The sequence below is a fragment of the Abramis brama genome (genome assembly GCF_963993115.1).
Source record: "Abramis brama genome assembly, chromosome: 4".
NCBI classification, from domain to species: domain Eukaryota; kingdom Metazoa; phylum Chordata; class Actinopteri; order Cypriniformes; family Leuciscidae; genus Abramis; species Abramis brama.
This window is the reverse complement of record NC_139966.1, coordinates 27159738-27172475: the sequence shown is the minus strand read 5'-3', so window position 1 is coordinate 27172475 and position 12738 is coordinate 27159738. Positions and strand designations below refer to the sequence as shown.

At 36.1% G+C, this 12738-nt stretch overlaps 2 long non-coding RNA genes across 2 annotated transcripts; both read left to right on the top strand.

Annotated features, from left to right (window-relative positions):
• The first annotated feature begins 290 nt into the window (after positions 1-290).
• Positions 291-1389, top strand: LOC311081844. The gene is made up of 3 exons (XR_014606019.1): positions 291-761; positions 1106-1132; positions 1332-1389. It is a non-coding gene; the product is annotated as an uncharacterized lncRNA (long non-coding RNA).
• A 7485-nt stretch (positions 1390-8874) lies between these two features.
• LOC311081854 lies at positions 8875-10885 on the top strand. The gene is made up of 3 exons (XR_014606023.1): positions 8875-9097; positions 9763-9844; positions 10145-10885. It is a non-coding gene; the product is annotated as an uncharacterized lncRNA (long non-coding RNA).
• Positions 10886-12738: the final 1853 nt, after the last annotated feature.

Here is a 12738-nt window from a genome sequence, read left to right as displayed (position 1 = left end):
CATGCTAACTCTACCACTCTATTGAATGGCATTATGTGCTAATGTTTGATATTGACATTACTGTACAAGAGCACGAATGAAAGACTGAATGAGAAAGAGAGGAAATCTAGCTTTGCACAAACGGGGAAAATGTAACTAATGCTACCCAATTTATGTTCCAGTTGCTGAGGTTAAAACACGCAGCATGTCTCTGAGGACACAGTTTTGCCGTCTGCTGAGATCTCTACCAAGTGTATGGAGCTATTCTTGTGCCAATAAAAATGAACGTACCTTTTCAAGAAACTAATGAAAATATAAATTGAAACTGAATAAAATATCTTTGAAACTGAAAAAGAATAACTCGCTGACAAATTTATTGACTTTGTTTTTAATACACTGCATGTTTTGCTAACTATTTGTCATATTTCTTTCGCTGATCTGAACTTACAAATGCGCTTCCAGGGTTTTCATTTACGCTTCTGATTTTTTCGTTTACGCTTCTGAAGTTTTCGTTCGCAATTCTAGCACAGACCTACCGTGTGGGCGGGCTTAACGGCGGTTTGCTCTCATTGGCTAGTGAGATTTAGATTGACGGCTCCTTGAACCGGAAGGAGAGACTTCAGCGGCGCGAATTTTGGGATCTGTGTGACAGTCTAACAACAGTAGAGTAAAACACTATATTAAAGCACATCAACAATATTTATAAAACCGAGATGAGTAATCAGGAGCGGCACGGAGTGTCATCAACATCCTCAACTGCAGGGCATTCGAGGCAGCCCGAAGTAAGTTTAATATCAAATCAATAGACAAATCTGCTCTCTATCCAAGTTATGTCTTTATTTAACGTTAGATCGTTCGTTAATGATCTGGGCTGCGTTTCTGAAGCATTGCGAGGTAACGATTGTAAAGCACATTGATGGGTGGTTGTAAGTTATGTTTAACTGTTACCGTGCTTTTGTGAAACGCAGCCCTGTTAACTAACTTCTTAAAATATTTTTTCTTGAATCATCTAAATCATCTTCTTTTGTATTTAATAACAGTGTTGTTAACCGTTAAGTAAATTATTCTATCTTTGTGATTGTCCATACAAAATAAAATCTTATTTTCTTTTGATATTACTTTTTAGGGCCAAAGAGAAATGTCACTTCTCCAGGTAGGCTTACATCCATTCATGTTATTCTATAGAATGCATAATATAACGAACTTGGGTAACTTTTTAGCTGTTTTTTAATACGCAAGAAATTTTATTAGATTTTATGTCTAACGTTACCCTGCTAAACTTGGCAACATCAGCATGGAATTATGTAGTTACCTTGATATGTAAGCTAACCAGGCATTGTTTATACCTGCAGGAACAAGTGCAAGAAGATATCTTACAGCGTATGCTAACCAAGTTTAACTTGATTTGTCAGAATGAAGCTATAGATTTGGATTACCTCCTGGATGTTGCTCAGCAAGAACTTGCTTTGGCTATTAACTCTCTGGGGTCTAAGGTGTTTTTGGGGTCCTTGAGATGTTCTGACATGCCCTGACATTTGTGCTTTTTTCAGTTGCTTATAAACATATTAATGGCAAAAAAAAATTACACACTATTTAGCACAAACAGGGCTACCATAATATGTGAGCAACAAGAATGTACATGTCTGCATTTTTGAGAGAATAATGTTTATGGGTGGTTATTGAAAAAACTAAAAACTAAAGTTTCTGAAATAAGACCACAAAACACATACTAAATATGTGCCAATAAGACTTTTGACTAATGGATGTCATCGCCTAGTGTTTTTTCTTCAAAATGATGTGAAAAAAACCCTGCCTAATCATTCACATAACACAATACATTGATTTGAATTTTGCAAAGCACTTTCTGTTTGGAAAGGCAATATGCGGAGTGGGCGTCAACGATCATGCATATTTAGTGGTTCACACCTGAGGAGACAATGGGGCCTGCATACTTAATTAGCCATTCATTCAGGTGAGTCACTGAGCCACAAGAATGCAAGAGCAACAGTTGGAAGCATCTCAATTCTTTTTTATTTTTCCACATATTGTGCTTGCAATTTGGCCTATAATATCCAAGGAAAACATGTCTAGTAATTGTGCAGTTAATTCTCATACTGTATTTTCAGTTTTGGAATATTTATCCTCTCCCCAAATTTGTCACTAATAAAACACAATAAAAATTATTTAAAGAAAAGGCTTATATTTACCTTTAATAGTTTGTTTACATCTACCTTGTAAATATATTTTTTTATTAAAAAGGTTACAATTACAACAACAATTCAAGTGTAATCTTTCTTTGTAAAAACTAAAGTATACATTTTATCATACATATTTCAAAGTTAAGGATTTGATTGATTATTTGATTACTTTATTTTTGACAAAACATACTATATTTAACATGAGCAAAGATTGGCAAACAAAAGCTTATTTGAGGTGGCAGATATTTTACAGTAAAATGTATAATCTATCCAAAACTAATCAACGAAATGTTGTCTTTCATATGTCTGTAACATAGGTCTTTCATTTTTATTATAAGAAATATAAATGTTAATTTGCAGTTTAATACGTTGCTTATACAAATACATTTTATTTCAACATATTTCAGTCGATTTTTACTCAGTATAGCAATACAGTTTGCTAAAACCGAAACATTCATTCACAAACAGAAACGCCTGACTGTAACGTTGTTTTTATGAAATATTAGGGCATATAAATGTTAATTTTCAGTTTAATACGTTGTTTATACAAATAGCCTACATTTTATTTCAACATATTTCTGTCGATTTTTACTCAACTCAGTATAGCAATACAGTTTGCTAAAACATCATCATTCATTCACACACACACACACACACACACACACACAGAAAGGCGATTTAAATTTAAACTGTCTTTTTGCGAGCTGTGGTAAACAGCGCGCATCTCTGCGGCTGCCGTTCATTCATTCACAGAAACGCGATTAACTTGAGAAGGAAAAAAAACTTACTACAGTATTCGGATCCTCTCTCCTCGCAATACCCGCCCTCTGAAGTAGATTTTCCATTATTATTATTCCTCACAGCGCTGCCAGATGGTGTAAACACGTTGGCTACAATGATATGATTAAACTTGTGTTTTTTCGAGCTGATGGGGGGCGTTCACAAGTTTGCTTGGATTGCCTCAGAAATTTGCGTTTGAATAGCACGCGCTCTCCGTGGGCGGGTTCACATTACATTTGAATGAGCTCTAATTAGCTCGACTGGAATCGCTCTCTTTTAATACAGATTTCACAAGATGAGAATATTTGTTTTTTATATAAATTACCTCATTTAAAAGAAGAAAATTCAAGCTTCATGCCTGTGTGTCTGTATGCCTGTTTGACTGAGTATTCGCTGAGTTACAGTTCATTTTCGGACGCGTTTCAGAATGGTCTTCACTGACAGAGAGAAGGCAGAACTCGCATCACGTTTATTTTTCTTTATTTGGCAACAAGCACAACACTTTGTTTTTATTGTGAGTATACACAAAAATAATACACATTTAACAGAATCGATTGATGTATGAAACTTGCTTGTAATATCAAAGTCAACAGAGCAAAATTTATTTCTTTTGAACTGAACTGAAAAAAAGCGAGCCTATCGCGCCGGTGCGATTGTCGACCTCAGGGGGTTAAAGCACATGTACTATTACCATTGCATAAATTTTAGCATGAACAGGGCTGTTTATATTAAATGTTTGTAGAAAGCATGTGGCAGCCCTTCATGAGAGCAGCCATTTTGTCAACATTCATTCAAAACAACACACAAAATTAAGATGTCTAAAATACTTTCAACAACCTAACTATTAGTTTCATACAGAAGAATTGGAATAGTACACTGATATAATTTCAAATGAGATTGCTTAATCTATGATCTGCTTAACCTCACCTTGTCAAGAAACACAGAAAGAAGTCTCCTTGTTTGCCTGCCTTATAAAACCTCACTAATTACTCCACTTAATTACACGAATTGCATTACACTAATTACACCACTTAACCAATCAAATAACCAATTATTAATCATTATTCTTACACTGAAGCCTCTCCTCTGCAGCTTTCTGGTTCAGCATCTTCTGAGTGGCGCGAGCTGTTGATCCACATGCTACAAACCCTGAACCATTCTGATCGTGGGTTCAAATCCCGTGTGGCACATGAGCATACTGCAAGAAGTATTCTTCTCATTAAGGTAATCACAAACAATAAAAATCATTAAGACTTAGCCCTTTACATTACTGGGCATTTTGAAAAAGTACAGTATTCAGTTATTTGCTACTTAATTATGATGTCACAAGTTTAACAAGGTCAACCCAAAATTGTTTCAGAGGCTAACCCTTACCCTTCATTGCAACATGATATGAGGGACCTTTCAAAATTAAGGAATAGCACCACCTACAGGTCATGAGATCTTTAAATAACTATATTAGTTTTGAGCTACTTTTGAGCAGTTTGTCAGAAAAATCACAGTGAGGTTACAGCAGAACATTATAGTGGAACAATACGTTGTGGCTCTTTAGATATCAGGCTAACCATAAGTTACATTAGCATAAAGCTTAAGCATCTTTTGGCTGGCACACATTAAAGTAACTATACATACTATAGGCCAAATGTAATAGAAGCCATTCATTCAACATTGCTACTATGAAGATTATGTATTCACTTGTAAGATAACTTAATTGACTATTGATTGTCTGCATGTGTAAAGTTGTTTCAAAATATTTTCTGAATTAATAGTTGAGAAGAATATTGTTGTCACTATTCCTAGAACAGTAAAACCAATAATCAGAATCACAAAATGATACATTTTCCATAACAGCTTTGTACATATTCATTGTACATTACCTTTTTTAATCAGTTATACACTTTACAGAAGTTCATGCAGCAGAGAATCTTTTGATTAGCATATGGGAGGAAGTTACAGTTATTGGAGTTGTTACAGAAAATGAAAAAGAAACTTATTCTGAACATGCATCAATAACTTTAAGCTCTCTGAAATAAGTAGATGTAAACACGCATATACCTTTCATATACTGTAAACCAAGTTCAACGTGTTCCTCATCAGACACTGCCAATTAATTCAGTACAGCTTGAAAGTCCTGAATTGGTAATATCCAATGAGGGACCTATACAAAATATGCAATGCTGGAGCTCCCAATGTATAAAATAATAATAATGTTTATATTCTATTAACTAATAAAAATGTTTATTTTTCAGTACTATGCATAACTATTTAAATGTACCTGAACTTAAACAGGTGCTAAGTTGAAGGATTGGTCTATGTTTAGCAAGTTGGGAATAAAGAAATATTAATTATATCTTATTTTTATATGATGAACTTCCTAAAACTATTTTCTGTGAAGTAAAAGACTTTCGGTTTCATTTGTAATTAAATACTTGTACGAGTGAGTCATGCAATGTTATTGTGGTTAGGAACTATAAATTAAGGTGTTTCCTTAAATGGGACGCTTATCAGTGTTGCGCGCTATGCCTTTATAGAGTGCATGAATTACGCAACCTCAGATGGCACATGGACACTGGTGAGGCAAGACGCTCTTGTTTTCTTCACTCTTTCCAGCTAATATTGGTATGTTTAAAAGTGTTCATTTGGTTAAAGTTCATTGAGTAATGAAGACAATTTGTTGTTGAATTTATTATACACATGTATTGTGAGTTTTCAGTGACGCACGTGGAGCTAACTAGTGATTTGTGCACAGTGTATAACGTGGAAAACGATTTGCACAAACGGATAATATTCTAATCAAATTTTCCCATGTCTTTTCAGGGTCAATAAATACAGTCATTGGAAGCCATCTTGCTGTCTGCAGTGTTGATTATCTTCACTGCAGACAGATTACATGGGTGCGTCTCATTGTGTTTCTTAAAGCAACAACATGGAACTTTTCCTCTGCGGTCGCCCTACAGGTTGGAAGCGGAATTGTCCATTACCGCTGTCGTAAAATTGATTTATGGTTACTGTATATGAAGCATGCAGGTTTTTTTCATATGGGCAATGATAATATTATTAATCTTCCTCCTTTCATAATTTCTACATGTTTAGTAGACTAAACATTTTAACTCAAACATTTGCGATTTGCATGTCGATTGCAATGCTCAAATCTGAACGAGAATGATAGCGATAGCATCCTAACCATCTAAAACTAGCATGTTAGTGTTTACTAGCTACCAGATTGATAATTCGCTCATCTACTAGCTGATTCATGAAGATAAATAAATGGAGGACCAGATAGTTTCCGTAACGTAGCCAGGCAGACAACAGATTAGAAAAACTAAAGATAGTATGCAAGCAATTTACTTACTAGTTCAACAGCATGACGGCCAAGTCAGCATCGGTCTGTAACACTCCTCCTCCATAAGCTAACGCCAGCGAGCAAACGCTCGACCAATATTGATCCTCGTCCTGCCTTTCAGTTTATCACTCTCCCTTTTCCTCTTCCGACTCTCCTCCGACAAAACCTTGGACTTCTTATGTTTCGCTGCTGCTTCAGCCATGACGAAAACAGACGCACGAAAACAAACGCTGGTTGGCCTGTCACGGCCAAATTTGAGGAAGTGGTGGGCGAAGTGACGTATGCCGTAAAGCAGTCGAATTTTGTAGTTCTTTTTGTGCTTGGGTTACTACCCGAACCCCAAAGTTACATAGTGCCAGTAAAAGCGATACAGACCCCGTCAGGCTCTGGCAGACGTCTCATTCAACCTATTGTAAGTCGATGTACCATCACAAGGGTCTTGGAAATATATTATGAAAGTTGAAAAACTACATGTTGTTACTTTAAAGAATTCTGATTTATCAAACTATTTCTAACCTATTGTATTGCAGTTTTGCTCTTCATTTCATTCCATTCCATTTAATGTGAATTATATGTATTTGCCAACAACAAATGAAAACATGATTTTCCTTGCAGTCTTTTCAATTCTCAATATACATGGCAAAATGTGGAGAAATTTTCAACATGCAGACATTTAATCAAGTATTAAATGAAATGCAAACTACATATTCACAGTGGAGAAAAAAGCTTTAAGCTGTACTAATTGCAACTTTTTGTCTTTATATTTCTGCAGTTGGACTTGCTGAGTTGGAGGGTTGCTCTGTCAGTTTGTGTTTCCTGGATGGCACAATGATATTTGTCAGTTGATGTAGGATGTGTACTGTGTGGTTTGATCAAACTCTTTATCTTCAAAGTATTGTTCAGACTGTCCAGCTCTTTCAGTAGTGTCATCAGTCATTGTACTTGTGTTGATCTCCAGTGAAGCTATAGGCTCAACCATACTAACAAGGGACGTCCCCGGGACTTTTCGAACGTCCCCTTAGGTCCGCTTTGTAACGTTCGCTGACGGACATTCCGATGACGTCCGCATTTGGTCTGCTTTGTAACGTTCGCTGACGATGACATCCGCATTTGGTCCACTTGGTCCACAACGTCCCTATTTCGTCCCTCACCTGCCATTTCCATGACAACACTTGCAAAATCCAGTCGCACATGCGTTTTCTTTTATCATCAGACCTGACACCTTGCAACTCAGACAAAAGAATAATTAAACAAAAATATAAATGCAAATAAACTATAGTCAAAATATTTGAATTAATTATAAAATTAAGTTTGTTAAAAATGTTAGTGTTTTAATGTTATGTTAAGATAATAACTTCATGCTACTTAGTAACTTCTATCACTAATTAAAGATGTAGCCTAATCAAAACACGAGACCATATTCAGCGTTATAATTTAAACATCAAAATATGATAATTGATTCAAATATCATATTTTAATATAAGCTACAATTTATAGGCTATTCATGCATGAAGAAAATAAGGTTGAATGCAGGAGCTCTAAAAGAATGCATCGACTTCAAATGATGAATGCAGCCAAGGAAAACGTGAAGAAAGAAAAAGCACATTGCTGGGAAGAAAGTGGAGAATAACACAGGTAAGACAAATAAAATTATCCTAACTGTCCTATCCTATCCTAAATTATCAAACTGTTGGTCAGGCGAAGGTGACTGGTTTTATTCAAAAGAAGTTATTTTAGGAAAAATATTACTCTATTGCACTCAAGACTGATAGCACATGCAGCTCAAAAAAAAAAAAAAAAAGTGTAATATAGCTACACTGGGAGAAACAAACAAGTGACGATCAAGTCCACCTAAGCGAGTGACGTCATTCCTTATGGTACGCAGCATGTATCCATGGCAACACTCAGCTGTAGTGACAGTTATAACGGTCCTCAGACGCAGCCTTGTGTTTTCTCTTTCGTCTGTCTAAAAGGTATTTTTAATTTTTTTAATTAGTATACATTAGTTACCGTAACCACTGTCCATCTTTAAATTATATGAAAATGTTACCTTTTGCTTAAGTTACCTTTTGCAAACGTTTGCTTAAGTTGTCTGCCGTGTACCACTGCTAACCGTATGCTAACACTACGAAGCTAACGTTATATGATGAGATGAGACGACGTTATATTTCACGTATATGGATATATTATATAGACATATACAATCATAATACTACTGAATGTGTTCATTTTGTTGTTTTAGGTAGATGCCAAGGGGAAGAATTGCCGGATTAACCCCACAGCTGATGGACAAACACACACAGCTGCTAGCGCGTTTGAAGACACACACACACACTGAAAGAGCACAACACCTTTGTTCAAATAAAATACATTTACTTTGTTCCTTACAACGTGTGTGTTTTCTTTGGTTAGCCAGAAGTAAAATAAAATAAAATGATATTCAGGGGACTAAACGCAAAAGTCCCCTAAACGTTCCGAATGGCCGCTGGTGGTCCTGTGAATGTCCTCTTGAACGTACGGAGGACGTCTTCGCAAACGTCCGTGGGAAATCAACATAGACAGTAAAAGAAATGGACACAGCGACCCCATTGGAACTCAATAGAGACAAGTGAAGCCCATTTTCAGCGATTTTTTAGCACTTCCGTTTCTGACGCGCAGACTCAAACTAAGCTTGATGACGTCAGCAACCTGTCTGCCAGATGTAAATCTTCTAGTAGCTGTGCATGCAAACTGCCATCATTAATCTTGCAGAGACGGCAAACTTGAGCGGGGAGTTCTTTGGCGTGAGTGAGCAGGAGTAAGTATTCTGATTAATTATTTTGTATAGTATTTTATAATGTAACGCCAGTATAAGTTAATGCATACTATTAAGAAGTTATGTAAAATTATGTTCAAGAACTGATATGAATTCATACGAGCAGGAGTAAGTTTTCTGATTAATTATTTTGTATAGTATTTTAAAATGTAACGCCAGTATAAGTTAATGCATACTATTAAGAAGTTATGCAAAATTATGTTCAAGAACTGATATGAATTCATACGAGCAGGAGTAAGTTTTCTGATTAATTATTTTGTATAGTATTTTAAAATGTAACGCCAGTATAAGTTAATGCATACTATTAAGAAGTTATGTAAAATTATGTTCAAGAACTGATATGAATTCATACCCAATAGTTATTTAACCGCCCAGGGATCGAATATTTTAAATATAATTTAATTTTTGATGCACATGATGTTGTATAACGTAACGTTAATGGGCGCCGAATATAACCACAAAATGGCGTTTACTGTTATCTGCACATCGCAGGAGAAATGGACGAATCAGTTATATAAAAAAGTTATTCAGTAAATCGGTTGGACAAAAGCGTCTGCTTTGGCCTGTTAAATAACATATAGATAAATGGACAATAACGAATGTCACCATAACTAATGGTTGCCCTTTTCATTTTTCTTTCCTCATAGGTAAAAATACAAATTTTTCTAACCCCAGAAAAAGAAGAAAGAAAAAACAAACAAACCATGGCTAACTACGCTACCAACAAAGGTAAGCCATATTAATATAGTATCATTTAGAATATATAGTATAAAATATGGAAAGCAACACTGTAAGAGAGAATAAAATAATAAATTTACCTTGTGTAATACCTATATTGTTATTATTATTTCAATGAACAGATAAGAGCAATTAATTTGTGTTTTATTGTATATTTGCATATACTTTTTTTCTATTTTGTTCGGATATAAATAAATCAATGGCCAGAAACAAGTTACTTGTGTGTTAAAATCTGTTTACTCATACTGACAAAACAGTGTTTTAATTGTGATTGCTGTATGCTATTAACAGGTCCAGTGATTTGGATCATCGGGAGTAGCTACATTCGTCGTGGGGAAGAGAGGGCCAGAGAGACCATCGGGGCCAATCTTGGCCTAGCGGCCAAGGTTTACTGGTTTGGCTGGGGTGGACTTCGATGGCACGGACTCCTTCCTTTCTTCTACCGGTCCCTCAGAGAAAGAGCAGCCCCGGATGTCCTGCTGATTCACTGCGGCGGGAACGACTTGGGATGCAGGAAGAGCATCGATCTCGTCGCAGCGATGAAGCAGGATCTGCAACATCTCTATCGGCGTTTCCCTCAGATGACCATTGTGCTGTCTGACATCACCCAGAGACGTCGGTGGAGATCGGGCCTTCCGGGGAAAATTGACAAGTCCCGTAAATGGGTGAACAGTGTCATGGCTACCTTTGTCTTGGGAATGCAGGGGGGTATAGTGCATCACCCTCAAATTGTATTTAACAAGCCTCAACTGTTTCTAAGGGACAAAGTTCATTTATCACCTAGGGGTAATGATATTTTTTTAAATAATTTAGCTGAAGGTTTGAGAGTCTTAATCCAGTAGGGGTGATGCTGGATTAAACCTCTCAGCATGTTTTTAACTTGAAACAGTTGAAGATTGTTAAATAGTTTTGGGGTTGTGTATGTGCCTTTTGTCTTTAGTTTAATACATGTTCACATTGGTAGACATAACACTGTTCAATAGTCACTGCTCTTTCTCCCCCCACCCTTCTTTCTCCCCCCCCCCTTCTTTCTCCCCCCCCCCCTTCTTTCTCCCCCCCCCCCTTCTTTCTCCCCCCACCCTTCTTTCTCCCATCCGTGCCATTCATGTATCACCCTAGCCATCCACCCCATGGCCTCTCACTTTTCTTCCCCTCGACGAATGTAGCTAGAGAGGGGATCAGGATTAAAAAAAATAAAATTGTATTACTTTAAAATTGTTTTTCTGTTTCAATAAATAAATATTTATTAACGAAATTATTGAATATTTATTATCAAAACACACAGTAGACACTTCAAGTAGACATACTTTGACAGAAATGTCACGTGGTTTTATTACTTATGGTTTAGAACTTCGTAATGATACATATTCAGTCAGCCTTCACAGTGAATATTGATAAGGGAGATGTCAAGACACCTTTAGATTACATTAGATTTATCTTTATTGTCAATGTGTAGAGTACGAGTACAGAGACAATTCAATGCAGTTAGTGTCTAACCAGAAGTGCAAAAAAAAGTGGTATAGACGTAGTGTATTATAAATGGTAAATGACATGAAAGTAGTATACAGTTATCCTAGTGGTACGGTTTACAGTAAGGATGTTCATTTCAAATTTATTTGTATAGCGCTTTTCACAATACATATTGTTTCAAAGCAGTTTTACATAAAATGCATTTCAGAAATGTATAAATTTAGTGCATAACATATCGCCGGCATCGAGTCGTCTCTTCACAGGTGTTGGGGCATTTGAAGTTTCCATGAGAGGCTGGATACAAACTGGAGCTGACATAGTCTATAACAAAAAAGCAGATGGGAAATAATTAGCATAGCTGCTTTTCATAATATTAATGCATTTGGTCTAATTTAACTGTAGTATAAAAGGTATGAGATGCATTATGTGAACGCTTGGCTAAAGAGATGCATCTTTAATCTAGTTTTAACCCTTGTGTGGTGTTCATATTTTTGTTACTCAGCCAGTATTCATGGTTCTGGTGGACCTGCTGCATTTTTGGGTTTGAACAGTGTGTTTTCATTGAAAATGTGTTCTGATATATATTCCTCACAGAAAATGAGCCAAGGCCAATGAGTCTCAGTTAAAAATAATTAATTGTATCATTTTTCTTTTGATAAAAAATGAAAACGGGTACAACAGACCCGAACACCATACAAGGGTTAAACTGGGACAGCAAGTCTGAGCCTCGAACAATATCAGGAAGGCCATTCCAGAGTTTAGGAGCTAAATGTGAAAACACCCTCCCTCCTTTAGTAGACTTAGACATTCTAGGGATGACCAGAAGCCTCAAATTTAGTGATCTTAAAGAGCGCAATGGATTGTAGGCAGTGGTGTAGTCTAGATTTTTGTAGTAAGTATACTGTAATAATAAAAAAAATAAGCACCACCACACTCACTAATGCATACAGTATGCATCAACATGTAATTGAGAGCATTATGAAATATTAGGTGTTATCAACATGTCAATTTATTATAAGCAACACAAGACTTTAACAGCCAATAACATTTACAGCTGGGGAGACTGGACTGATTTTCTACTGTTTAGTGTTAATCACCATCTAACTCAGCCAGTTAAGAGCTATTAGCTGACAATTCCCCCCCCCCCCCCCCCAAAAAAGAAAAATTATAGGCACAAATACAAATTTACTTTTAGAAATGGTGTTTTAAAAAAAAAAAAGACATTACAGTTTCTATGTGTATATTAAACGAATGAATGACGATAGTTTTATCAAATGAAATGGCACTGTTGACGTTGACAGCAGCGCGGATTGATAGAAATGGAAAGCAAATAGTGCAGATTAAAAACTAAGGTATGAATTTTGTCTGGCGTGTTTTTTGTGATGTAACTTAATCAAGCTTTGAAACGCATATAA